Source organism: Zingiber officinale, unplaced genomic scaffold (assembly GCF_018446385.1).
Source record: "Zingiber officinale cultivar Zhangliang unplaced genomic scaffold, Zo_v1.1 ctg252, whole genome shotgun sequence".
NCBI lineage: Eukaryota > Viridiplantae > Streptophyta > Magnoliopsida > Zingiberales > Zingiberaceae > Zingiber > Zingiber officinale.
This window is the reverse complement of record NW_024589923.1, coordinates 77,895-86,467: the sequence shown is the minus strand read 5'-3', so window position 1 is coordinate 86,467 and position 8,573 is coordinate 77,895.

Here is an 8,573-nt window from a genome sequence, read left to right as displayed (position 1 = left end):
CAGCTAGCAAATAAATCCCTTAAGCATGCTATAACCGAACTTAAGCAGGCAACTTCTCTTTTCAACACAGCTTAATCCAAAACAGAAACAAGAAAGCTGATTCCCTAGCTACCCTATTCTGTAAAGCATGATCCGGAAACCATAGGAAGAAAATCCGAACAGAATAAACAACCTACAATTCATACCGAAATCAACAGGTCTTAGCAAGCACCCTGTACAACTCAAACCAACCTTAGCAATTCGGCTAGATAAACCGAGCACAGAATAAAAGCCCTAGCTTATAAATCCACTCGGCACAGCAAAATCCGCAACAAAGGGAATCGGAAACCCTAAATTCGGAGCAAGGAAGAAAATCGAAACTCGGAGCAACTCCTACCACAGGTGAGTAGTACTTACCATGCCTTCTTGGACTTACAACCAAAGGAGGAGGTCTAGGGTTTCGGTGAAGTTTCAATCTCGGCAGTTTCTTGGTGTTCCCGAGTTCCCTTCGTCGCGGTGATCATGCACGGGTGAAGGCCGGCCGGAAGAAGCCTTCGTCGGCGCCGAAGAAAAGACCTAACGCCGTCGCCCCTTTTCGCCCGAGAGAGGAGCCGCCGCGTGAGAAGAGGAGAGGGAGGTTAGGTTTTGGGGAAAAGAAAACCTAAACCTTCTCTTATAATTCGGGTTTTTATTCATTACTATCTATGCTTTAAATCTATTTCTCCCCATACTTAGTTAACAAAGCCCATGTAGCTCAGCTGGTTGGGCCATGTCCGGTTGGGTCGGTTCGACCCGAGGTCGTGTGTTCGAGTCTCACCTTCAACGGTTTTTTTTTGTCAAAACTTCTTTCTTTTTGTAAACATACCAAACGACCTCCAAAAATTACGTAAAAATACTCTAAAAATTTCTAAAAATCTCTAGAATATTTTAAAAGTATTTCCAAATATTTTTAGGGACATTTGGAACTCGAAATGGGGAAAATTGGGTTGTTACAATCTCCACCTCATGAGGTGTGCCACCTCATGGAGGTTACAACACCTCCCATTCCATTTAATGTGGCCGGCCACATTAAATGAGGGAGTTATGAGTGTGTGGCCGGCCACACTAAAGGGTGAGAATGTTTTCATTTAGTGGCATTGATGTGTGGTAATTGTATCATCTTCTTCCTTGCTTCTTCCTTCTCTTCTCTTGTCGTTGCCGTGATCTTTCATGGAGGGAGAAGGTGTATGAGTTGTGTTCCAAGAAAAGGGTGAAGTGAAGGTCACAAAGGAGGGTACCTAGAGGATTATGTGAGGTCCCTTTTCTTTCTCTCCTTTCTCCCCTTTTTAAATCCTACTCGAGAGCCCTAGAGAGTGCTAGCACACTTGGGTGCTCTCTTCTCCATCCTTGAGTGTTAGAGAACACCTCTTGTTCGTGTGGATATCACTAGAGAGTTGTCTACGTTGACAACTTCGAGATCCGGCGTACCGTTGGACGAGCGGGATTTGCGAGGGCACGCTTCGAAGGTAAAAATGTTTTTCCTTTGTAGATCTACTGTAGATCGTAGTTTAAAACTCGTACTCGTGTTTTCGGAAAGTTTTCTTCGCACGAGATCCAATGGCTAGGGTGATTCGGGGTTTCCGTGAAGTGAAAACGCGGTTTTCGCGGCCCAAAAAACCCAACAGTGGTGTCAGAGCCACGTGCGAAGCGAGTACGAGTTTAGATTCGTATTTTTACGAAAAATATGCATACTGTAACATTCTGTGAATTTCCTAATTTTTATGATTTTATGGGTATTTTTCTCGTAGAAGCGAAGCACAAGTGTTTTTACACTTGTAGGCTTCGACTACCGAGAAGAATTTTCTGAAACGGCAATGTTTCTACCCAAATTGTTTTGGGACAGCGGACTTAGGCGCTATAGGATCGCTTAGGAGCAACTCGCGATGGTTAGATCGCGGGTAGGGGTACTTGTTGGGTTTTTCGGGCCGCGAAAACCGCTTTTCGCGTCGCGGAAACCCCGAATCGCCCAAGCCACGGATCTCGTGCAAGGTAAAACCGAACGAAAATACGAGTACGAGTTTGAAAAACTTTAATCTACAGTAGATCTACATAAGGATAAACCATTTATACCTTTGATGCGATGCCCTTCGCGTTCCCGCTCGTCCAAATGATGCCGGATCTCAAGACCGTCAAGCGCCGGTCCTCTAGAAGTATCCACACGGACACACTAGATGGAAATGACCAAAAACCAAGGTGTGCTAGCACCTATGTGGTTCGGCCAAGGGAGGAGAGGGAGAGGGAGAGCTTGAGAGGGAGAAGGAGGAAGATCCACACAAGTGAATGAAAAATGAATTTCTTCACCCAAAACAAAGTGGCCGGCCACATTTCAAAATTCACATTAATTGCATTAATTGTAATTAATATGAAACCATAAAATCACATTAATTGCATTAATTGCAATTAATATGAAACCATTAAGAGAGTGGCTTTGTCACTTCCATGAGGTGGCACCCATGATGATGTGGAACATCATTATTGGTCCACCTAATGCCAACTCACCAATGAGGTGGCAAAAGGTCAAGTCAAAATTGACCTTTGGTCTTCCTTCTCAAGTCAAGTCAAACTTGACTCAATCTCTACCATGGTGGATCTAATCCAACCATTTGATTCGAGCCAACTTAATATAATGAATCTAATTCATTAAATTAAATTGATTCAATGAGTCAAAATCTAAATTAGACTCATTTAACACATGAATCAACTTGAGTCGAACTCAAGTTAGCCCAATTAGGATTACTCTTAATCCAATTTGATTCATCAAATGAATCTAATCCTCTTGGTTCATCATATGAACCTAATCTCCACCTAATTGTCCTAAGTGTGTGACCCTATAGGTTCTTGTAACGTTGGCAATGCCCTAAACCCATTTAGGAGCATAAGTAATGAGCGGTATCTAGCAACACATCATTACTACCCAAGTTACAAGAATGTCGAGATCCGACATCACCTTGTGACTACTAATTGTGACTACTCACAAAATAATGACAAGTGTCCTTCTATCCTAGACATCTAGATTGATCAATATGAGGCATAGACCGTGTCATCCTCTAATCAATCTAAATCTTGAACTCCAAGTAGACTCACTCGATCAAATGAGCTCAACATCTAATGTTGACTCATTTGGACATGGCCATGCACTTAGTGGTCTCACTCTATCAAGAATACCGATGTCGCTCCCGTCATATGGGAGGGATAGATCCCATCTACATCACTCACATCCCTCTACATAATTCGTTATATACCCAGTAATCGCCTTTATAGTCCACCCAGTTACGGGTGACGTTTGACGAAACTAAAGTACATAACTCCTTATGTAGGGATCCATAGTGACTTCAGGTCTAAGGACTAATAGTCATACTAATAGCCACATGAGAAAGTATATGACACTCATATAACGATCCATGATACTTTCTCATGGCGGGTCATTCAGTATACATTCTCTAATGCATACCCATGTGTCAGCTTGATATCTCTATATCCATGACTTGTGAGATCAAGTCATCGAGCTGACCTACATGCTAGTCTTATTGTATTAACATTGTCCCTGAATGGTAATACTCGACTAGGAATGATTTAGAGTAGTGTTCCCTATATCATCTCACTATTGATTCAACTAATCGATTGATATAGGTATGAACCTTCTACTCAAGGACGCTATTATACTTAGTCTATTTGGCACTAATATAAATAAGTATAATAACCAAACAAATGCCTTTATTAATATACAAGAATATGATATACATGAGTCCATACAATCATCAAATGATTGGCTCTAGGGCTCTAACTAACAATCTCCCACTAGAACTAGTGTCAATTAGTATAGGCTCTAAGGCCTAAAGACCTAGTGTGACCATCATGCTTCCTCTGTGCCAAAGCCTTGGTCAAGGGATCTGCGATGTTAGCCTCTGTAGGTACTCTGCAAATCTTCACATCTCCTCTATCGATAATCTCTCGAATGAGATGGAAGCGCCGTAGTATGTGCTTGGTCCGCTGGTGTGAGCGAGGTTCCTTCGCCTGTGCTATAGCTCCATTGTTGTCACAATAGAGCTCAACTGGGTCAGCGATGCTAGGAACCACCCCAAGTTCAGTGATGAACTTGCGGATCCAAACTGCCTCCTTTGCTGCCTCTGATGCAGCAATATACTCGGTCTAGCTACTGTATCCTGCTTCGAACTCTTCCAGCTGACAGCACCACCATTAATGCAAAATACGAACCCTGACTGCGATCGGTAATCATCCTGATCAGTCTGAAAGCTGGCATCACTGTAACCCTTTACAGTTAGCTCATCATTGCCTCCATATATCAAGAAATATTCTTTAGTCCTTCGTAAGTACTTAAGAATATTCTTGACCGCTATCCAGTGACTTTCACCTGGATCTGACTGGTATCTGCTCGTCATGCTCAAAGCATACGAGACATCAGGTCGAGTACACAACATGGCGTACATGATCGATCCTATGGCTGAGGCATAAGGGATCTGATCCATGCGGTCTCTCTCCTCTCTAGAAGAGGGACCTTGAGTCTTCGAAAGACTCACGCCATGTGACATCGGAAGAAATCCCTTCTTAGAGTTTTGCATGGCAAACCGAAGGAGTACCTTGTCAATATATGTACTCTGACTTAGGCCAAGCAATCTCTTAGATCTATCTCTATAGATCTGTATCCCTAGAATGCGGGATGCCTCACCTAAGTCCTTCATTGAGAAGCAACTCCCTAGCCAGGTCTTGACAGACTGAAGCATAGGGATGTCCTTCCCAATGAGTAGTATGTCATCCACATATAATATGAGGAAGACAACTATGTCCCCTACAACCTTCTTGTAGACACAAAGCTCATCTTCGTTCTTGATGAAACCAAACTGTTTGATCGCATCATCGAATCGAAGATTCCAGCTCCGAGAAGCTTGCTTTAGTCCATAAATGGACCTATGCAGCTTGCATACTCTACTAGTATGCTGTGGATCTACAAAACCCTCAGGTTGTGTCATGTACACATCCTCGAGTAGGTTTCCATTCAGAAACGCGGTTTTGACATCCATCTGCCATATCTCATAGTCATGGTAGGCTGCAATAGCAAGCATGATCCGAATGGACTTAAACATCGCCACTGGAGAAAAGGTTTCATCATAGTCAATACCATGAATCTGCTTGAAACCTTTAGCTACCAAGCGACCCTTATAGATAATTCCATCCATGTCAGTCTTTCTCTTAAAGACCCACTTGCACCCAATGGGTTTTACCCCTTCAGGTGGATCAACCAAAGTCCATACTTGGTTGGTGTACATGGATTCTATCTCGGATCTCATGGCTTCTAGCCATTTATCAGAATCTGGTCTCATCACAGCTTCTTGATAGGTGGTAGGCTCATCCTCTATGAGCACAATGTCATCATGGTCAGACAAGAGAAATGAGTATCTCTCAGGCTGACGACGTACCCTATCAGACCTACAAAGAGGTATGTCTACATGAACCGGTTGTTGTTCCTCAACTCCTTGTGGAACAACATCATCCACAACACTTTGTGGTTCCAGTTCAATTTCCATCGTGGCATTAGTGCTATTGTTCGCATCTTGAACTTCTTCAAGATCGAACGCGCTCCCACTAGTCTTTCTAGAAACAAAGTCCCTTTCTAGAAAGACCCCAGTCTTTGCCACAACTACCTTGTGCTGACTGGGAATGTAGAAGTAATATCCCTTAGTTTCCTTGGGATATCCGATGAAATAGTACTTGTCAGATTTGGGTCCTAATTTGTCTGAGACTTGACGTCGTACGTAAGCCTCACAACCCCAAATCCTCATAAAAGACACCTGGGCATCTCTCCCAGTCCATATCCTATATAGTGTCTTTATCACAGCCTTTGATGGAACTCGGTTGAGTATGAAAGCTGCCGTGTCTAGAGCATATCCCCATAGATATGTCGGAAGATCTGTGTGACTCATCATAGATCGTACCATATCTAATAAGGTACGATTCCTCCTTTCGGATACACCATTCCACTGTGGTGTTCCAGGAGGAGTGAGTTGAGATAAAATCCCACACTCAGCTAAGTAGTCACGAAACTCATGGCTTAAGTATTCACCACCTCGATCTGATCGAAGTACCTTAATACTCTTGCCAAGCTGGTTCTGTACTTCATTCTTGAATTCTTTGAACTTTTCAAAGGATTCAGACTTATGTGTCATCAAGTACACATAACCATATCTACTGAAATCATCAGTAAATGTGATGAAGTACCTATAACCACCTCTAGCAGCAAAATTGAAAGGGCCACATACATCACTATGTATGAGTCCTAACAAATCAGTTGCTCTCCCGCTATGCCCACTAAAGGGCGTCTTGGTCATCTTGCCTCGTAGGCATGACTCGCATATCTCATATGATTCAAAATCAAATGAGTCCAGCAAACCATCCTTATGGAGCTGGGATAAGCGCTTGTCATTTATATGACCTAAGCGACAGTGCCAGAGGTATGTTTGGTTCATGTCATTTGACTTGAATCTCTTGGTATTTACGTTATAGATAGGGCTCTCTAGATCTAGAATATAGAGTCCGTTTATCAGAGGTGCACTACAATAGAACATATCGTTTAAATAGACGGAACAACATTTGTTCTTTATTATAAACGAAAATCCTTTCTTGTCCAAACAAGAAACAGAAATTATGTTCTTAGTTAAGGCAGGCACATAACAACAATCATCTAATTCTAGTACAAGCCCAGAGGGAAGAGATAGATGATAAGTTCCTACAGCAATAGCAGCAACTCGTGCTCCATTGCCTACTCGTAGGTCTATCTCACCCTTCGTCAATGCCCTGCTATTCCTCAGCGCTTGTACATTAGTACAAATGTGCGAAGCACATCCGGTATCTAATACCCACGATGAAGAAATAGAGAGGTTGACTTCTATAACATTTATACCTGAAGTAGAAATCTTATTTCTCTTCTTCTTAAGATCTTCCAGGTATTATTTGGAGTTCTTCTTCCAGTGCCTTGCTTGTCCTTGATATAGGTGACAAAGATGTTCAACCATATCGTAAGCGTTCATCAACTCATGTTGCTTCTGAAGCTCAGAGTTCATGGTTGCGAGCATAAGACAGGACACATCTAATGCGTCGTCTTGATGCTTCTTGTAAGTATCTTTGTCGGCTCGCGGGGCATTGGCAGGAGGGGCCTCCGGAATGGGCTGCTCCAGAACGTACAGTTTACGTTCTTGGGTGAGAACTATTCTCAGATTCCTGTACCAGTCCAGGAAATTTGCTCCGTTGAGCTTGTCCTTCTTAAGGACAGATCGCAGAGAGAAAATGTTCGTATTTGACGTCATGGTTATCTACAACAGAAAATTTACAGAAATAAATATCATATTCTTAAAAATCATTTAATTAGGCCTTTTAATTAAATGATGCTCCCACTGAATTCTATAATTCTGTGGGACAAGATCCACATCATACTAACCCTTGAGTTAGCTTTGGCTAATACGCCCAAGGCTTAGTATGATCGGTAGGTAACGATTACCAATTACATCTCTATGCAACTCTTGTTTATAGAATCAATATCCGCATTTATATTAAAACTCGAGTTAGTTTTGGCTAATACGCCCGAGAGTTAATATAGATGTGATATTGACCTATCTTTCCAACTATTGGAAGAATGCCTATAGTTGACTCGATCCAACCGAGTAACTATGAATACTCAATCTAATTGAGTTTGTATTCACCCATGCGTTGATAGACGGGACCAAGATTGTCCCTCCGTACCCTACCAAGATAATATGTATTGCTCTGCTTTGGCAGATTCAACAATACATGTGATCGAGGTAGTGATAGGTATCACGGCACGGTTAGGCATTTTAGAGTTGGTTCGATCTAGATCTAATCTAATCGAGAAGAATGCATCTTGTGCACGACTTAGATCTAATCTAATCGTTAAGGCACTAATTAATTAATTAATTATTAAACATGCATCAAATACATAATAATTAATTAATTAATCTATTTGTGATTTAGTCATGGCCCTACTACGATCTTCTCAAGCCAATGAGAAGATCGATTGGTCAACCTAGGGTCAACAGCTTCTCCAAGCGCCTCCCTTTGACCACCTTGTGTTGCTCGTGCCCGCCTCGGAACTCCGTCTCGTGTGGACCCTCCACCGCTCCAATTTGTACATTACAATTTGAAACTCGAGTTACATTCGAGTCTAAATCTAATTTACAACAAGAAAATATGAGAAGGCATGACACGCAGGTCGCGAATATAATACAACACTCGCAAACACATAACGGCACGCAGGCCGTATTATGAATTACAACACAACCAATCATATTGGGCTTTGGGCCATGACTATCACAAATTAATATATATAATTCAAAATTATATATTTTCATAATTTTCTATAATTTTAAAATTAATTTTTACAATTTTACGAATAAAATTTCCCGGCGGTCCCGTTTAGCGGTTTCGGGCGCAATCGCGGAACGGATCCCCTTGCGGGGCCCCCTACCCGCGATCTAACCATCGCGAGGGTTCCTTTGCGATCCAACAGCGCCTAAACCCGCTGTCCC